The 19,792-nt window shown below is 39.9% G+C and overlaps 1 non-coding gene across 1 annotated transcript; it reads right to left on the minus strand.

Annotated features, from left to right (window-relative positions):
• Positions 1-5,976: 5,976 nt before the first annotated feature.
• Positions 5,977-6,083, minus strand: LOC112793418 (small nucleolar RNA R71). Its single transcript, XR_003198110.1, has one exon. It is a non-coding gene; the product is annotated as a small nucleolar RNA R71 (small nucleolar RNA).
• Between the last annotated feature and the right edge of the window lie 13,709 nt (positions 6,084-19,792).

Genomic DNA, 19,792 nt, shown 5'->3' on the forward strand with positions numbered 1-19,792 from the left:
AACCCTAACATCGAGGATAAGTCAAATAGGCATAGTTGATTTCAATCCCTAAGTCCTATGTCAACACTAAGGGGTCACATAAAGTCAAGGGAGACCAAATCAACTAACTACTCTAATGTATCAAACAAGAATAGACATCAAATACTCAAGGATCACCAAAACCAACAATTCCAAGCCAAGAGTAGATAAATACTATGTAAAAACTAAGCCAAGCATTTTATCAAACACTTGGTGTGCATGAAAATAAAATAACATTAAATTGTATTAAAAAAAATCTAACAACCAAATGCAAGAAAATCATAACAATAACTAAAGAAAGCAATAAATGAACATAAAACATAAATTGCATTAAATATAAATTAAAATAACAAAGTGTCATAAAAATAAAAGAACAAGAGAAATAAAATAGCAAATAGAAGAAAAGAACAAAGATGAAATAACAATAAATGACAAGGAAAAATAAATGAAACTAGGAATTAAAAGTAGAAATTACAAGAAATTAAACTAAGAAACCCTAATTCTAGAGAGAGTGAGGAGTTTTTCTCTCTAGAAACTAAGAAAAGAATATATAAAAGCTAAACCTAATTGCCCCCTTCATTCCTCTTCACTTTGGCCTTAAATAACTTCAGAAAATGGGTTGGACTGGGTTTTGGAGGCCCAAAATTCGCCCCTAGTGATTTACATTAATGACCTCACGCATATGCACGCGTGCTTGCACACGACCTACTGTGCGTACGCACAGTTGTGCAGAATTTCCATCGTGCATACGCATGACATCTGGTGCGTACGCATCCTTGCATGAAGTCACCGTTGTGCGTACGCACGCATCACTATGCGTACGCACCTTTGCAGCAACTTCCAAATTTCATTTTCTTCATGATTTCTCCCTTTTTCATTCTTTTCTCTTCACTTCTTCTATCCCATACTTGCCTTGGAAACCTGAAATCACTCAACAAATACATCAAGGTACAAAATGGGATTAAAGTGAATTAATTTTAGCTATTTTAAAGCCTAAAAAAAGCATGTTTTCACAATTAAGCACAAATCTAGGGAGAATTACAAAACTATGCTATTTAGATGAATAAATATGGGTTTATGTGATGAAATCCACTCAAATCAAACCATAATATATCGTAATATATGGATTCATCAATGCATCTGCGCCAACCATCACTTTTGTCACATTGATGCATGCGCGCCATGCACGCGTGCGCGTCGGTACCCATCTTCAAATTCAAATTCTGAAGGTATCACAGGCATTCACTTAGAATGAATGTTGCGTTCTTGGCTTGTGAACGCTAATCCTCAATCCACGCATGTGCGTCATGCATGCGTACGCGTGGATTTCCAAAATTGCTCATCCACGTGGAGGCGTCTTGTACACGTGCGCGTCATGTGTGACCGTAGCGTTCGTCAAATGAACCCCAGCGTTCGCCTGCACCTTGCTTCTTTGCACTTTTTCTTTTCATCATCATCTCACCTGTCATCAACGAAACAAGCAATCAAAGTATCACCAAAATCACAAAGTTTTACATCATTCATACTAATCAACTAAATTGTGCATAAATCTCTAATTTTATATAAATTCAACAATGTTTGATTGAGACATGATAGACATGAAATTCTACTCCAATCACTTACTTATTGTGCAAGAAAGTGTAATAAACCTAATAAAAGCAAGGAAAAATGCTAGGAAAACTAGCATAAGATGACTTGTCATCACAATACCAAACTTAAACCTTGCTTGTCCCCAAGTAAGAAAATAATTATGCATAAAGGTTCTTTTAATTAGAATGGATTGAAGAATAACTTGTAATATCCTGTGAGTGAAGTGATTAAGTAACAGTGGGATGAACTCTAAATTATATGCTCATGTAAGGGCTTCAGTGCTTACTAGTCCCTACATCTTGGAAGTCTTAGGTCTTAGGATTTTCATTCAAATGATATCATGGAGATCTCTCTATAGGTAATCATCTTGAAATAGCTTATGGTTTCTGTGTTTTGGCATTAACTCTATGTGTCATGTCTCAAAGCAGCTCTTTAAATAAGCTTTCAATCAATACTCCCAAACCAGTTGGTTTTAGGGTATTAGGTGTTGAAGCACCCCTTAGGATTTACTTGCTCAAGCCTCTCTCTTTGACACAATTCTACCATAAGCATTTAACTAGGATAGTAACTCTTAGAGTTCTTACTTCTTTCTTTTTCCTCCTAGTAATTGATGCTCGAAGCTTTTTCCCATGTTCTCTTATTTTTTGTTTCTTTTATTTTCTTTTGTTGTTGCTTCTTAGATCAATAAATGTTTGAGAATCTCCACAACATTTCTTTAAAATCTATTTCCTGCCTATGAGCTCCCATGCAAGTTTTCATAAACATTCAACCTCAATACACAATCATACAACTAAAACTACCACTTCTCTTAATCTTTTGCTTGCCTCAAAATGAATTTTTGATTCTTTAATCCCTCTTTTCAAAGAACTATTCTTTGATGTATTTTTGAAATTTTGAGTGTAAACAAGTTCTCAAGAGTATAGTGTTGTGATGTACCAAGAAATCATTATTGCACTATAGATAAGTTATACTAAGCAGACAGACAAAGGTACAATATCACTTCCAATCATAGCAGTTTTGAATATAAGACAATCACTTAACAATACAACCTTTTGGAATTTACTTGCTTTACTCCTTATCATCATCATTGTTGGTCTTTACATTCCTCTTGATCTCTCTGGTTGATGATGTTTAAACCTTCCAAAAAGTTAGATGATTCTCTGCAATGATATTGGAAGTTGCCTGTTCCCCAAGCACTTGAAAATTGGTTAACATGCATGACTGTTTATAGGCTTTTGAACTTACTTTATTGTGTGAACACCAAACTTAGTTCCTTGCCACTTTCTGTCATGTGATGCCAGGGCATCTAGGCCAATTTCACTGACCTTTTCTTTACTATTTTAGGTTAGTTTCATGCATTTTCTTAGTGAATAAGGCAAGTTTTGGATGAAAATACACTTACACCTTGATTCAGGCAACTATTGTGAATTTCACATGATTTCATGAGGATTTTTGCTAGAATTGAATGATAAGTTTATGATGCATAATCTCAGGACTTTGGCTAGAGCTTTGATGCACTTTATTGCTTGATTTCAGGACAAAGGAAGCAAGGAAGAACCACGTTAGTACTCACGTTAATCTAGTTAACGTGACCACTAACGTGGAATGGTAAATAGCTTGCAACGTTAATGAGAAATGTGATCACCAATAACGCCTGCGAAGCCATCATAAGCCCACGTTAATTGCCACGTTAACTAGGTTAACGTGGTAGTTAATGTGGAGACAAAAGAAAGCTCCAACGTTAGTGGTAAACGTGAACACCACTAATGTTCCAAGACTTGGCAATAAGCCACGTTAAGAGTCACGTTAACTTAGTTAACGTGAACTCTAACATGGAAGAGAGGAACAATGCCAACGTTAGTGACACTTACCTTTATCACTAACGTTGGATCAAACTAGCATTGCCCACGTTAGTGGTCACATTAAGACCACTAACGTGAGAGTTAACGTGGAGCTAAGATTGATGAGCCAACGTTAGTGACACTCACCTTTGTCACTAACGTTGGAGATGACATTCACTACCACGTTAGTGGCCACGTTAACTTAGTTAATGTGAGCTCTAACGTGGAGAGTAGGGGCACTTAGAGCATTAGTGACAAAGGTAAGTGTCACTAACGCTCTCGAAGGTGAGGCATAACCACATTAGTTACACTAACGTGAACTCTAACGTAGGGACAAAGGGCACAAAGCAACGTTATTGGGAAAGGTGAGTCCCAATAACGCTTGTGAAGGTTTATAAGGCAACATTATTGAGAAAGGTGAGTCCCAATAACGCTTGCAAAGGTTTACAAGGCTACGTTAGTGGTCACGTTGGTACCACTAACGTTGGAGTTAACGTGGGCCATATGAGGTTGGAACATTAGTGAAAAATGTGATTGCCACTAACGTTCTCGAACCCACAATGTCACTTAACGTTAACTTCACTAACGCCCATGCCTAATTCATACCTCTCTGTAAGCTGAGCCCACTAAAGATTATAACTGCTTCAACTCAAGATCTAAGGCCCACATCCAAGACTTGAAGAACTCACTAGAAGATCAAGAGAAGTAGTATATAGAGGAGTAGTTTTGAACTATAGAGAAGCTCGGCAATTTAGAGAACTACCCTCTGTATATTTACTTTTCTGCACTTTTAGCTAGGATGTATTCTTTTCTGCCAATTTCCATTTCTAGAGCTATAAACAACTAAACCCCTTTCATTGGGTTAGGGAGCTCTGTTGTAATTTGATGGATCAATTATAGTTTTCATTCTCTTCTTCTTTCTTCTCTTTTGATTTACTAGAAAGCTTTCGATCTTAATTCAATTGGTTAGATGTCTTGGAAAATAAACTCTCCATAATTGGATCTCCTCTGAGCCTTAGAAAAGGGATGAGGAGTTCATGCTAGAAATGCTTTCTCATGTTGGATCAAATTGGGGTCTGGGCGGATATAGTGACATGTAATCCTCCCAACACTTTGATTTGGAAATACATGTGGTATAATCAGTGACCACACTTCATCTCTTCCCATGAGCAATTAAATCAAGGAATTGGGCAATTGTTCAAGCTTAGAGAGATTGGGTTGCCAAGGTATTGGAACCCAATCACTTAAGATTGCCAAGGAGATCAATAGATGCTTTGATTGAGGAAGAGATGAAAATGAATTTGATCCAGAGAATACAACATCTCCTGAGCCCAATGAATTCCCCATTTCTGATCTTACCCATTCTCTTTACTTTCTGCCATTTATTTACTTGCTCATTTCCCCAAATCCCCATCTAAGATTTTGCACTTTATTTTCTGCTATTTACTTTCCCACCATTTAATTTTCTGCAATTCTCAAACTACATTCTGTTTAGCTCAACTAGCATACTCTTCCAACTAAAGTTGCTTGACCAATCAATCCCTGTGGGATTCGACCTCACTCTATTGTGAGTTTTTACTTGACGATAATTCAGTATACTTGTCGAAGGGAAATTTGTTGAGAGACAAGTTTTCATGCATCAAGTTTATGGCGCCGTTGCCGGGGATTGATTTTGTATCAATAATGATTAAGTTGGAAGTTCACTAGATTGAGCATTTTTTCTTTTGTTTGTTTACTTTATTCAGTTGTTTACCTTTAGTTTGTTTCGTTTCTTCCTCACCCCCTATACCCCATCTGTTTTCTTTCTTTCTTTGTTATTATCTGTAATTCTGCTCACTAACCCACTTACTGTTTGATAATTTGCATCACTCACACTAACAATCACTCTAACAAGAATAATCTCTTCATTTTATCTCTTGCTGTGTGCTTTGTTAGTTGTATGACAGGGAGAAGAGGGAGAGCTTCAACCTCCTTTGATTCAGAACCTGAAAGAACCCTCCAGAGACTAAGGAGGGAAGCAAGAGGGAAAGGAGTTATTGGTGCTGAGGAAGAGGAAGAGCACTTTAAAACCAACATGGAAGAGAACTTGGAAAACAATCATGAAGAAGAAGCTCACAACCATGCTAGAGAAGGCCCTACAAATCATGCTGGGCAAGAAAGGAGAGTTCTAGACTCCTACATCAATCCAAATCCAGGAAACTGTGGAAGTAGCATCCAGAAGCCCACCATACATGCTAACAACTTTGAACTAAAACCCTAGCTCATCACCCTTGTTCAGAACAACTGCTCATTTGGAGGAAGTGCTCAAGAAGATCCCAATCAACATCTAACCACCTTCCTGAGAATTTGTGACACTGTGAAGTCTAATGGAGTCCACCCGGATGTCTATAGGCTGCTTTTGTTCCCTTTTTCACTCAGGGACAAAGCATCCAAGTGGCTTGAATCCTTCCCAAAGGAGAGCTTAACAAATTGGGAAGATGTGGTGAACAAATTTTTGGCAAGATTCTACCCTCCTCAAAGAATTAATAGGCTGAGAGCTGAGGTGCAGACTTTCAGGCAACAAGATGGTGAGACTCTCTATGAGGCATGGGAGAGGTTCAAGGACTTAACAAGAAGATACCCACCAGATATGTTCAATGAATGGGTTCAACTTCACATTTTCTATGAGGTATTTCCTATGAGTCAAAGAAGGCCATAGATCATTCATCAGGGGGCTCTCTAAACAAGAAGAAAACCATTAAAGAGGCCATAGATGTCATTGAAATAGTAGCTGAGAATGACTACTTCTATGCCTCTGAAAGAAGTAACACTCGAGGAGTAATGGAGCTAAACTACATGGATGCATTGTTAGCTCAAAATAAGATGATCACCAAGCAGCTAGCAGATCTCACCAAGAAGGTGGAGGAAAACCAAGTTTCAGCAGTCATCACTTCATCACCAGCTCAAAAAGGAGTGAATATAGGAGAAGAAGGTGACTGAGAACAAGCCAACTATGTTGGAAACTCAACTAGACAAATCCATGACCGATACTCCAAAACTTACAACTCTGGATGGAGAAATCACCCCAACTTTGGTTGGGGAAATCAACAAGACCAAGGTCAAGACTAGAGACGCCACAAACTCAATTCCAACAACAATGCAACTCACCAATATACCTCACAGAGATCCTATCAACACCCACCTAACCACCCTTCTCATCCATCTAACCCCAATCTCCATCACTAACGGACGATAGACTTTCAGAAATTGATACTCTACTTGAAGATTTATGTAGAGAAGTCCAAGACAGTATTCCGGGAAAAAGTGCGATCCAACATGCAGAATCAAGATGCTGCTATTAAGAAACTTGAAACACATATTGATTTCTTATTCAAGCAAGCCTCTGGACATAACAAGTGTAGCAACACTAACTCAGCGCCAAGGGAGGAATGTCAAGCTATCACCCTCAGAAATGGGAAGGAATTGAAGGAGACCCATAAGAAACCACCAGAGAAGAATTTGAATGAAGAATGATGACAAGTCATCATATACCCATTTTTCAAGCTAATTTCACTTGTTTTATTAGTCTTTATGCACTTTCTTGCATCCTAAGCAAGTGATTTGGAGTGAAAATGCATAACTTCTTCAGATCAAGTAACTACCATTAAATTGATGCTAACTCATGAGGTTAAAGCTAATTTTAATTGAATTTTAATTGATTTATAAGCCTTGTGAATTTAGTGATACTTTGAGTAGTTGTTTTGGTTTATTATAGGTGAAGAAAAGAAGAAAAGAGAAAGCGTGGCTTAAGAAAGCGTGGCTGATGAGCGGATAATTTATACGCTTTTTGGCATTGTTTTTAGTATGTTTTTAGTATGATCTAGTTAGTTTTTAGTATATTTTTATTAGTTTTTAGCTAAAATTCACTTTTCTGGACTTTACTATGAGTTTGTGTGTTTTTCTGTGATTTCAGGTATTTTCTGGCTGAAATTGAGGGTCCTGAGCAAAAATCTGATTCAGAGACTGAAAAGGACTGCAGATGCTGTTGGATTCTGACCTCCCTGCACTCGAAGTGGATTCTCTGGAGCTACAGAAGCCCAATTGGCGCGCTCTCAACGGCGTTGGAAAGTAGACATCCTGGGCTTTCCAGCAATATATGATAGTCCATACTTTGCCCAAGATTTGATGGCCCAAACCGGCGTGGCAAATCAGCCTCAGAATTTCCAGCGTTTAACGCTGGAACTGGCATAAAACTTGGAGTTAAACGCCCAAACTGGCATAAAAGCTGGCGTTTAACTCCAGAAAAGGTCTCTACACGAAAATGCTTCATTGCTCAGCCCAAGCACACACTAAGTGGACCCAGAAGTGGATTTTTACGTCATTTACTCATTTCTGTATACCCTAGGTTACTAGCTTACTATTAATAGGATCTTTTGACATTGTATCTGTACCTCATGACACTTTACACGTTTCTTTGTGTACCTTCCACGGCATGAGTCTCTAAACCCCATGGTTGGGGGTGAGGAGCTCTGCTGTGTCTTGATGGATTAATGCAATTACTACTGTTTTTCATTCAATTACGCTTGCTTCCATTCCAAGATATTACTTGTTCTTAAACCGGATGAATGTGATGATCCGTGACACTCATCATCATTCTCAATTATGAATGTGTGCCTGACAACCACCTCCGTTCTACCTTAGATTTAGTAGATATCTCGTGGATTCTTTAACCGGAATCTTCGTGGTATAAGCTAGAACTGATGGCGGCATTCAAGAGAATCCGGAAGGTCTAAACCTTGTCTGTGGTATTCTGAGTAGGATTCAATGATTGAATGACTGTGACGAGCTTCAAACTCCTGAAGGCGGGGCGTTAGTGACAGACACAAAAAAATCACTGGATTCTATTCCGGCCTGATTGAGAACCGACAGATGGATAGCCGTGCCGTGACAGGGTGCGTTGAACATTTCCACTGAGAGGATGGGAGGTAGCCACTGACAACGGTGAAACCCTTGCATACAGCTTGCCATGGAAGGAGCCTTGCGTGCTTGAAGAAGAAGACAATAGGAAAGCAGAGGTTCAGAAGATGGAGCATCTCCAAAACCTCAACCTATTCTCCATTACTGCAAAACAAGTACTTATTTCATGTTCTTTTACTTTTCACAATCAATCCTGATAATTTCTGATATCCTGACTAAGATTTACAAGATAACCATAGCTTGCTTCAAGCCGACAATCTCCGTGGGATCGACCCTTACTCACGTAAGGTATTAATTGGACGACCCAGTGCACTTGCTGGTTAGTTGTGCGGGATTGTAAAAGTGTGATTGCAATTTCGTGCACCAAGTTTTTGGCGCCGTTGCCGGGGATTGTTCGAGTTTGGACAACTGACGGTTTATCTTGTTGCTTAGATTAGGACTGTTTTATTTTTGTTGGTTTAGAGTCTTTTATTTGAGTTTAGTTTTATATTTTAAGTTTGGTGTCTTCTTTGTGTTTTCCTTTAAGTTTTCGAAAGTTTGTGTTTGATTTTCTAAAAATTTTAAGTTTGGTGTCTTTTGTGCTTTTATTCACTTAAAAATTTTTCAAAAATTTGTTCTTGGTGTTCATCTTGATCCTCAAAGTGTTCTTGGTGTTCATCTTGACATTCAAAGTTTTCTTGTTTGTTCTCTTTGTTTTGATCTAAAATTTCTAAGTTTATTGTCATTCTGTTGTTTTTCTCTTTCCTCATTAAAATTTAAAAATAAAAAATTATTCTTTCCTTGTTTTACTCATAATTTTTGAAATTTTGCATTAAATTAGTCAAAGATTTTCAAAATCATATCTTTTCAATCATTTTTATTTGCAATCATATCTTCTCAATCATATCTTTTTCAAAATAATTCTCAATCATATCTTTTTAATTAATTAATTAATTTAGTTTTTAATTTGCTTTGATTTTATTTTTCGAAATTTTATTTTATTTTCCATTTATTTTCTTTTATTATTTTCGGTCACTTTTAATAAAAAAAAAAAACTTTACTTGTGAATCCATATCATATTCCCTTTCTCCATCATGGACCTAAGTGGAATTGAACAGTCCAGAAGGACTCTGGGGTCATATGCTAACCCCATTACAGCTGCATATGGGAGTAGCATCTGTATACCTCCCATTAAAGCAAGCAGCTTTGAGCTAAATCCTCAACTCATTATCATAGTGCAGCAAAATTGCCAGTATTCCGGTCTTCCACAGGAAGAACCTACTGAGTTTCTGGCACAATTCTTACAAATTGCTGACACAGTACATGATAAAGAGGTAGATCAGGATGTCTACAGACTATTACTGTTTCTATTTGCTATAAAAGATCAAGCTAAAAGGTGGTTGAATAACCAACCTACAGCAAGCATAAAGACATGGAAACAGTTATCAGACAAATTCCTGAATCACTTTTACCCTCCAAAGAGGATGACACAGCTAAGGCTGGACATCCAAGGCTTTAAACAAGAGGATAATGAATCCCTTTATAATGCCTGGGAGAGGTATAGAGGTATGCTAAGAAAATGCCCCTCTGAAATGTTTTCAGAGTTGGTACAGTTAGACATCTTCTACTATGGGCTTATAGAAAAAGCTCAGATGTCTTTAGACCACTCAGCTGGTGGATCTATCCACATAAGGAAGACAATTGAAGAAGCTCAAGAGCTTATAGACACTGTTGCTAGAAATCAATATTTGTACTCTAGCAATGAGTTCTCTCCAAAAGAGGAAGTCATGACAGTAGTCACTGATCCTAATCCTCAAGAACAGATGATTGAGCTTAATCAACAATTGCTCCTGATGACAGAACAATTAGCAGAATTTAAAGAGATGCTCCATGAAACTAAAGTTGCTAACAAGAACATAGAACTGCAGTTGAATCAAGCAAAACAGCAAATATCTAAACAGATAACAGAGGAATGTCAAGCAGTTCAACTGAGGAGTGGGAAGACACTGAATAACACTGCTCAAAAGAGCAAAAGGCCAAATAAGGAACAATTGATAGAGGATAACCAACCCACTGTTCAAAATCCCTCTGAGGACAGTAAGAGCCCAGAGAGGAATACTTTTGGCGTTCAAACGCCAGAGAGGGAAGGAAAGTTGGCGTTAAACGCCCATTCCTTGCCCAGTTCTGGCGTTCAAACGCCAGAAAAGGGGGAAAAGTTGGCGTTAAATGCCCATTTTCCACCGAATCCTGGCGTTCAGACGCCAAGGGAAGATCAGACACCTGAGAGTGCTGACAGTAATCCCTCTAACAAGGCTTCTTCAACCACTTCTGTAAGGAATAAACCTGCAGCATCTAAGGTTGAAGACTATAAAGCCAAGATGCCTTATCCTCAAAAACTCCGCCAAGCGGAACAGGATAAGCAATTTGCCCTCTTTGCAGACTATCTAAGGACTCTTGAAATAAAGATTCTGTTTGCAGAGGCACTTGAGCAAATACCTTCTTATGCTAAGTTCATGAAAGAAATCTTAAGTCATAAGAAGGATTGGAGAGAAACTGAAAAAGTATTTCTCACTGAAGAATGCAGTGCAGTCATTCTGAAAAGCTTACCAGAAAAGCTTCAAGATCCAGGAAGCTTTATGATACCATGCACATTAGAAGGTGCCTGCACCAAGACAGCCCTATGTGATCTTGGAGCAAGCATCAATCTAATACCTGCATCCACTATCAGAAAGCTTGGGTTGACTGGAGAAGTCAAACCAACCCGGATATGCCTCCAACTTGCTGATGGATCCATTAAATATCCATCAGGCATAATAGAGGATATGATTGTCAAAGTTGGGCCATTTGCCTTTCCAACTGACTTTGTGGTGCTGGAAATGGAGGAGCACAAGAGTGCAACTCTCATTCTAGGAAGACCTTTCCTAGCAACTGGACGAACTCTCATTGATGTACGAAAAGGGGAAGTAACCCTGAGAGTCAATGAGGATGAGTTCAAGTTGAATGCTGTAAAAGCTATGCAGCATCCAGACATACCAAATGACTACATGGGCGCTGACATTATTGACTCTCTGGTAGAAGAGATCAATATGACTGAAAGCCTAGAATCAAAGCTTGAGGACATCTTCAAGGATGCTCAACCTGATCAAGAAGAATTAGTGGAAACAAAGGAATTTTCGAAAATTCCTCAGGAGGAGGATAAGCCTCCCAAACCTGAACTCAAACCACTACCACCATCCCTGAAGTATGCATTTCTGGGAGGGGGTGACACTTTTCCAGTGATTATAAGCTCTGCTTTAAATCCACAGGAAGAGGAAGCACTGATTCAAGTGCTAAGGACACACAAGACAGCTCTTGGGTGGTCCATAAGTGATCTTAAGGGCATTAGCCCAGCTAGATGCATGCACAAGATCCTATTGGAGGATAATGCCAAACCAGTGGTTCAACCACAAAGGAGGCTAAATCCAGCCATGAAGGAGGTGGTGCAGAAAGAGGTCACTAAATTACTAGAGGCTGGGATTATTTATCCTATTTCTGATAGCCCCTGGGTGAGCCCTGTCTAAGTTGTCCCCAAAAAAGGAGGCATGACAGTGGTTCATAATGAAAAAAATGAACTGGTTCCTACAAGAACAGTCACAGGGTGGCGTATGTGTATTGACTACAGAAGGCTCAATACAGCCACCAGAAAGGATCATTTTCCTTTACCATTCATAGACCAAATGCTAGAAAGACTAGCTGGTCATGATTATTACTGCTTTTTGGATGGCTATTCAGGCTACAACCAAATTGCAGTAGATCCTCAGGACCAGGAGAAAACAGCATTTACTTGTTCTTCTGGCGTGTTTGCCTACAGGAGGATGCCTTTTGGTCTGTGCAATGCACCTGCAACCTTTCAGAGGTGCATGCTCTCTATCTTCTCAGATATGGTAGAGAAATTTCTGGAAGTCTTCATGGATGACTTCTCAGTATATGGAGACTCATTCAGCTCCTGTCTTAATCACCTAGCACTTGTCCTGAAAAGGTGCCAAGAGACTAACCTGGTTTTAAACTGGGAGAAATGTCACTTTATGGTGACTGAAGGAATTGTCCTTGGGCACAAAATTTCAAGCAAGGGAATAGAGGTGGATAAGGCAAAGGTAGAGGTAATTGAAAAATTACCACCACCTGCCAATGTTAAGGCAATCAGAAGCTTTCTGGGGCATGCAGGATTCTACAGAAGGTTCATAAAGGATTTTTCAAAAATTGCAAAACCTTTGAGTAACCTGCTAGCTGCTGACACACCATTTGTGTTTGACACACAGTGTCTGCAGGCATTTGAGACCCTGAAAGCTAAGCTGGTCACAGCACCAGTCATCTCTGCACCAGATTGGACATTGCCATTTGAACTAATGTGTGATCATAGTGACCATGCCATTGGTGCAGTGTTGGGACAGAGGCATAACAAGCTTTTGTACGTCATTTATTATGCCAGCCGTGTTCTAAATGACGCACAGAAGAATTACACAACCACAGAAAAAGAGTTACTTGCAGTGGTCTATGCCATTGACAAGTTTAGATCCTATATAGTGGGATCCAAAGTGGTTGTGTACACTGACCATGCTGCTCTTAAATACTTACTCACAAAGCAGGATTCAAAACCCAGACTTATAAGATGGGTGTTGCTTCTGCAAGAGTTTGATATAGAAATAAGAGACAGGAAAGGGACAGAGAACCAAGTAGCTGATCATCTGTCCCGAATAGAACCAGTAGCTGGGGCGTCCCTCCCTTCTACTGAGATCTCTGAGACCTTCCCAGATGAGCAACTCTTTGCCATTCAGGAAGCTCCATGGTTTGCAGATATTGCAAACTATAAAGCTGTGAGGTTCATACCCCAGGAGTACAGCAGAGTGCAAAGAAAGAAATTAATTTCAGATGCCAAGTACTACCTCTGGGATGAACCATATCTCTTTAAGAGATGTGCATACGGAATGATCCGCAGATGTGTACCCAGAGAAGAAGCACAAAGGATCCTATGGCACTGCCATGGATCACAGTATGGAGGACATTTTGGAAGTGAGCGAACAGCCACTAAAGTCCTCCAATGTGGCTTCTACTGGCCTACTCTCTATAAGGATTCCCGAGAGTTTGTGCGTAACTGTGACAGTTGCCAAAGAGCTGGTAACTTGCCTCACGGATATGCCATGCCTCAACAAGGGATATTAGAGATAGAATTGTTTGATGTATGGGGCATTGACTTCATGGGGCCATTCCCACCATCATACTCAAACACTTACATTCTGGTGGCAGTGGACTATGTATCTAAGTGGGTAGAAGCAATTGCTACACCCACTAATGATACCAAGACCGTGCTAAAATTCCTCCAGAAACACATCTTCAGCAGGTTTGGTGTTCCCAGAGTACTAATCAGTGACGGGGGCACTCATTTCTGCAATAGACAGCTATACTCTGCTATGGTTAGATATGGAATTAGCCACAAAGTGGCAACTCCGTATCATCCACAGACAAATGGGCAAGCTGAGGTCTCTAACAGAGAGCTAAAAAGAATCCTGGAACGGACTGTGATAACCCGAAGAAAGGATTGGGCAAAGAGCTTGGATGATGCTCTGTGGGCATACAGAACAGCATTCAAGACTCCTATAGGAACCTCTCCATACCAACTGGTGTATGGGAAGGCCTGTCATCTGCCCGTGGAACTGGAACATAAAGCCTACTGGGCAACCAGATTCCTAAACATGGATGCTCAGTTAGCTGGTGAAAAAAGATTACTCCAGCTAAATGAGCTAGAGGAGTTCAGACTCAATGCCTTTGAAAATGCAAAAATTTATAAGGAAAAGGCAAAGAAATGGCATGACAAGAAGTTGTCAACCAGAGTCTTTGAGCCAGGACAAAAAGTTCTGCTCTTCAACTCTAGGCTCAGACTGTTTCCAGGAAAACTTAAATCCCGGTGGAGGGGTCCGTATGTGATTACAGGAGTGTCACCATATGGATATGTTGAGCTTCAGGATATTGATTCTGACAAAAAGTTCATTGTTAATGGACAGAGAATCAAGCATTATCTTGAAGGCAATTTTGAGCAGGAATGCTCAAAACTGAGACTTGAGTGATTCTCAGTAAAGGTCCAGCTAAAGACAGTAAAGAAGCGCTTGCTGGGAGGCAACCCAGTCATTAGGAGGTTATATAATTTGTTCTTACAGAGGTAAGTATCAAAAATGAAGGAATTCACAGAGTTACAGAAGGATTCAGCTCAAAAAGCAGAGAAAAAGAGCTTACTGGTGAAAAAACGCCAGTAAGGGGCATTTTGGGCGTTAAACGCCAGAATGGGTACCATTCTGGGCGTTTAACGCCAGGAATGGTGCCATTTTGGGCGTTAAACGCCAAAATGGGCACCATTCTGGGCGTTTAACGCCAGGTGTGCAGCATCCTGGGCGTTTAACGCCAGGTGTGCAGCATCCTGGGCGTTTAGCAAAACGCCTAGTGATAAAGGAATTCTGGCGTTTAACGCCAGCCAGGGCACCTGGCTGGGCGTTAAACGCCCACAATGGGCAATCAATGGGTGTTAAACGCCAAAATGGGTGCCATTCTGGGCGTTTAACGCCAGAAAGGTGGGAGGAGCAAGATTTTGTTTTCAAATCAAATTTTTTCAAACTTTCCTTTTCTTACCCATACTTTTCTACAAAAACACATTTCAATATCTCATCATTCACTTTCAAATTTTCAAAAATCTAAAATCATTCTTCAAATCTCTCAAATCATTCCCAAATTTTGTTCAAAAACTCACCCTTCTCTCAATTTCTTTCCATATCTTCTCAAATCTCCTTTCAAATTTTTCTTTTTTTTTGAAATCTCTCCTCCCCACTTTATAAATACACGTTTGGCCCCCTCATTCCCCCACACCATTCGAATTTGCTCTTCCTCTCTCTCTCTTCTTTCCTTTCTTTTGCTTGAGGACAAGCAAACCTCTAAGTTTGGTGTGCTTTTCCGTGATCACTAAGCCAAGATTCATCAAGATCATGGCTCCTAAGGGAAAACAAACCAATTTAAGAGGAAAGAAAGAGAATAATCCAAAGAATCTTTGGAATCAAGAGAAGTTCTTAACCAAAGAACATGAAGACCATTATCACAAAATAATGGGTCTGAGGTCGGTGATCCCGGAAGTTAAATTTGATCTGAAAGAAGATGAGTATCCGGGGATCCAAGAGCAAATTCGAAATAGAGGATGGGAAGTTCTAACCAATCCTGAGATAAAGGTTGGAAGAAATATGGTTCAGGAATTCTTCTCAAATCTGTGGCTAACAGATAAGCAGAGAATGACTGGAACTGCTTACCATACCTACAGAACCATGGTCAGAGGGAAAGTTATGTACTTCCATCTGGACAAAATAAGAGAAATTCAAATTACCTAAACTGCAAGATGATCCTGAATCCCTTAATAGGAGAATGGTGAGAGCAGATAAAGGGTTGGATCAAGTTCTAGAGGACATATGCCTCCCTGGAACTAAGTGGATAACCAATTCTAAGGGTGTCCCAAACCAACTCAAGAGGGGAGACCTCAAACCAATTGCAAGAGGTTGGCTAGACTTTATTGGGCGTTCCATACTACCCACTAGCAACCGTTCTGAGGTCACTATCAAGAGAGCAGTGATGATTCATTGCATTATGCTTGGAAAAGAAGTGGAGGTTCATCATGTGATTGCTTGTGAGATCTACACAATTGCAAACAAGAATTCCACTGAAGCCAAACTAGCTTACCCAAGCTTGATCTCCTTGCTCTGTAAAGAGGCTGGGGTAAAGATGGGAGTAGATGAGTTCATACCCATTGAACATCCAATCACCAAGAAGTCAATGGAAGGACAAATGCAAGACAACTCTATCAAAAGGAGGGCGCATGAGTTCCTCCCTGAATTCCCTGAAATTGGCTACTGGGCCAGCCTAGAAGCATCTATCACCAAGCTGCAAGAAACTATGGAGCAACTTAAGGAAGAACAGCAGAATCAGAACTGCATGCTCTGCAAATTGCTGAAGGAACAAGAGAAGCAGGGGCGTGAACTCCAAGAGTTGAAACGCCAAAAGCTCTCATCTCAAGTTGAGGGAGCATCCACTTCTCAAAATCAAGGTTGTTGAGTCCTAACTCTGTGAAAACCTCTATCATTAGGAGCCTATTTAAATTTTTGTTTTCTATTTTTATTTTCTAGTCTCATCTTATATTTATTTTTGCGTCTTGTTTTTAATTCATAATTAATAAAATTTAAAATTCATGTCTTAAAGCTATGAATGTCCTATGAATCCATCACCTCTCTTAAATGAAAAATGCTTTAATCACAAAAGAACAAGAAGTACAGGATTTCGAAATTTATCCTTGAAACTAGTTGAATTAGTTTGATGTGGTGACAATAATTTTTGTTTTCCGAATGAATGCTTGAACAGTGCATATGTCTTTTGAATTTGTTGTTTTGAGAATGTTAAAAATCGTTGGCTCTTGAAAGAATGAGGAAAAAGAGAACTGTTATTGAGGATCTAAAAAATCCTTAGATTGATTCTTGAAGTAAGAAAAAGCAGTGAATACAAAAAAAAATTCGAAAAAAAAGAGAGAAAGAAAAAGAAAAAGAAAGAAATAAAGTTGTGATCCAAGGCAAAAAGAGTGTGCTTAAGAACCCTGGACACCTCTAATTGGGGACTCTAGCAAAGCTGAGTCACAATCTGAAAAGGTTCACCCAATTATGTGTCTGTGGCATGTATGTATCCGGTGGTAATACTGGAAGACAGAGTGCTTTGGGCCACAGCCAAGACTCATACACTAGCTATGTTCAAGAGTCATTATACTTAACTAGGAGAATCAATAACATTATCTGAGTTCTGAGTTCTTATAGATGCCAATCATTCTGAACTTCAAAGGATAGAGTGAGATGCCAAAACTGTTCGGAGCCAAAAAGCTACTAGTCCCGCTCATCTAATTGGAGCTAAGTTTCCTTGATATTTTGGAATCTATAGTATATTCTCTTCTTTTTATCCTATTTTGATCTTCAGTTGCTTGGGGACAAGCAACAATTTAAGTTTGGTGTTGTGATGAGCGGATAATTTATACGCTTTTTGGCATTGTTTTTAGTATGTTTTTAAGTATGATCTAGTTAGTTTTTAGTATATTTTTATTAGTTTTTAGCTAAAATTCACTTTTCTGGACTTTACTATGAGTTTGTGTGTTTTTCTGTGATTTCAGGTATTTTCTGGCTGAAATTGAGGGTCCTGAGCAAAAATCTGATTCAGAGACTGAAAAGGATTGCAGATGCTGTTGGATTCTGACCTCCCTGCACTCGAAGTGGATTCTCTGGAGCTAAAGAAGCCCAATTGGCGCGCTCTCAACGGCGTTGGAAAGTAGACATCCTGGGCTTTCCAGCAATATATGATAGTCCATACTTTGCCCAAGATTTGATGGCCCAAACCGGCGTGGCAAATCAGCCTCAGAATTTCCAGCGTTTAACGCTGGAACTGGCATAAAACTTGGAGTTAAACGCCCAAACTGGCATAAAAGCTGGCGTTTAACTCCAGAAAAGGTCTCTACACGAAAATGCTTCATTGCTCAGCCCAAGCACACACTAAGTGGACCCAGAAGTGGATTTTTACGTCATTTACTCATTTCTGTATACCCTAGGTTACTAGCTTACTATTAATAGGATCTTTTGACATTGTATCTGTACCTCATGACACTTTACACGTTTCTTTGTGTACCTTCCACGGCATGAGTCTCTAAACCCCATGGTTGGGGGTGAGGAGCTCTGCTGTGTCTTGATGGATTAATGCAATTACTACTGTTTTTCATTCAATTACGCTTGCTTCCATTCCAAGATATTACTTGTTCTTAAACCGGATGAATGTGATGATCCATGACAGTCATCATCATTCTCAATTATGAACGTGTGCCTGACAACCACCTCCGTTCTACCTTAGATTAAGTAGATATCTCTTGGATTCTTTAACCGAAATCTTCGTGGTATAAGCTAGAACTGATGGCGTCATTCAAGAGAATCCGGAAGGTCTAAACCTTGTCTGTGGTATTCTGAGTAGGATTCAATGATTGAATGACTGTGACGAGCTTCAAACTCCTGAAGGCGGGGTGTTAGTGACAGACACAAAAAAATCACTGGATTCTATTCCGGCCTGATTGAGAACCGACAGATGGATAGCCGTGCCGTGACAGGGTGCGTTGAACATTTCCACTGATAGGATGGGAGGTAGCCACTGACAACGGTGAAACCCTTGCATACAGCTTGCCATGGAAGGAGCCTTGCGTGCTTGAAGAAGAAGACAGTAGGAAAGCAGAGGTTCAGAAGATGGAGCATCTCCAAAACCTCAACCTATTCTCCATTACTGCAAAACAAGTACTTATTTCATGTTCTTTTACTTTTCACAATCAATCCTGATAATTTCTGATATCTTGACTAAGATTTACAAGATAACCATAGCTTGCTTCAAGCTGACAATCTCCGTGGGATCAACCCTTACTCACGTAAGGTATTACTTGGACGACCCAGTGCACTTGCTGGTTAGTTGTGCGGGATTGTAAAAGTGTGATTGCAATTTCGTGCACCAATGGCCCAAGGAGAAAAAGGCGTGGCGCTGGTGCACGAAATTGTGATCAATACTTTTCACAACTCAAATAATCCCCGGTGATGAACCCAAAAACTTGGTGTTCAATACCATGGCATAAACACAACTTCGCACAACTAACCAGCAAGTGTACTGGGTCGTCCAAGTAATAAACCTTACGCGAGTAAGGGTCGATCCCACAGAGATTGTTGGTTTGAAGCAAGCTTTGGTCACCTTGTAAATCTCAGTCAGGCAAACTCAAATGGGTATGGTGATATACGAATAAAACATAAAGATAAAGATAGAGATACTTATGTAATTCATTGGTAGGAATTTCAGATAAGCGTATGATGATGCCTTCCCTTCCGTCTCTCTGCTTTCCTACTGTCTTCATCCAATCCTTCTTACTCCTTTCCATGGCAAGCTTAAGCAAGGGTTTCACCGTTGTCAGTGGCTACCTCCCATCCTCTCAGTGGAAATGTTCAACGCACCCTGTCACGGCACGGCTATCCATCTGTCGGTTCTCGATCAGGCCAGAATAGAATCCAGTGATTCTTTTGCGTCTGTCACTAACGCCCCGCCCTCAGGAGTTTGAAGCACGTCACAGTCATTCAATCATTGAATCCTACTCAGAATACCACAGACAAGGTTAGACCTTCCGGATTCTCTTGAATGCCGCCATCAGTTCTAGCCTATACCACGAAGACTCTGATCTCACGGAATGGCTGGCTCGTTTGTCAGGCGAGCACTCGGTTGTCAGGCGATCAACCATGCATCGTGTATCAGGAATCCAAGAGATATTCACCCAATCGAAGGTAGAACGGAGGTGG

This window comes from Arachis hypogaea, chromosome 3 (assembly GCF_003086295.3).
Source record: "Arachis hypogaea cultivar Tifrunner chromosome 3, arahy.Tifrunner.gnm2.J5K5, whole genome shotgun sequence".
In the NCBI taxonomy this organism is placed as follows: domain Eukaryota; kingdom Viridiplantae; phylum Streptophyta; class Magnoliopsida; order Fabales; family Fabaceae; genus Arachis; species Arachis hypogaea.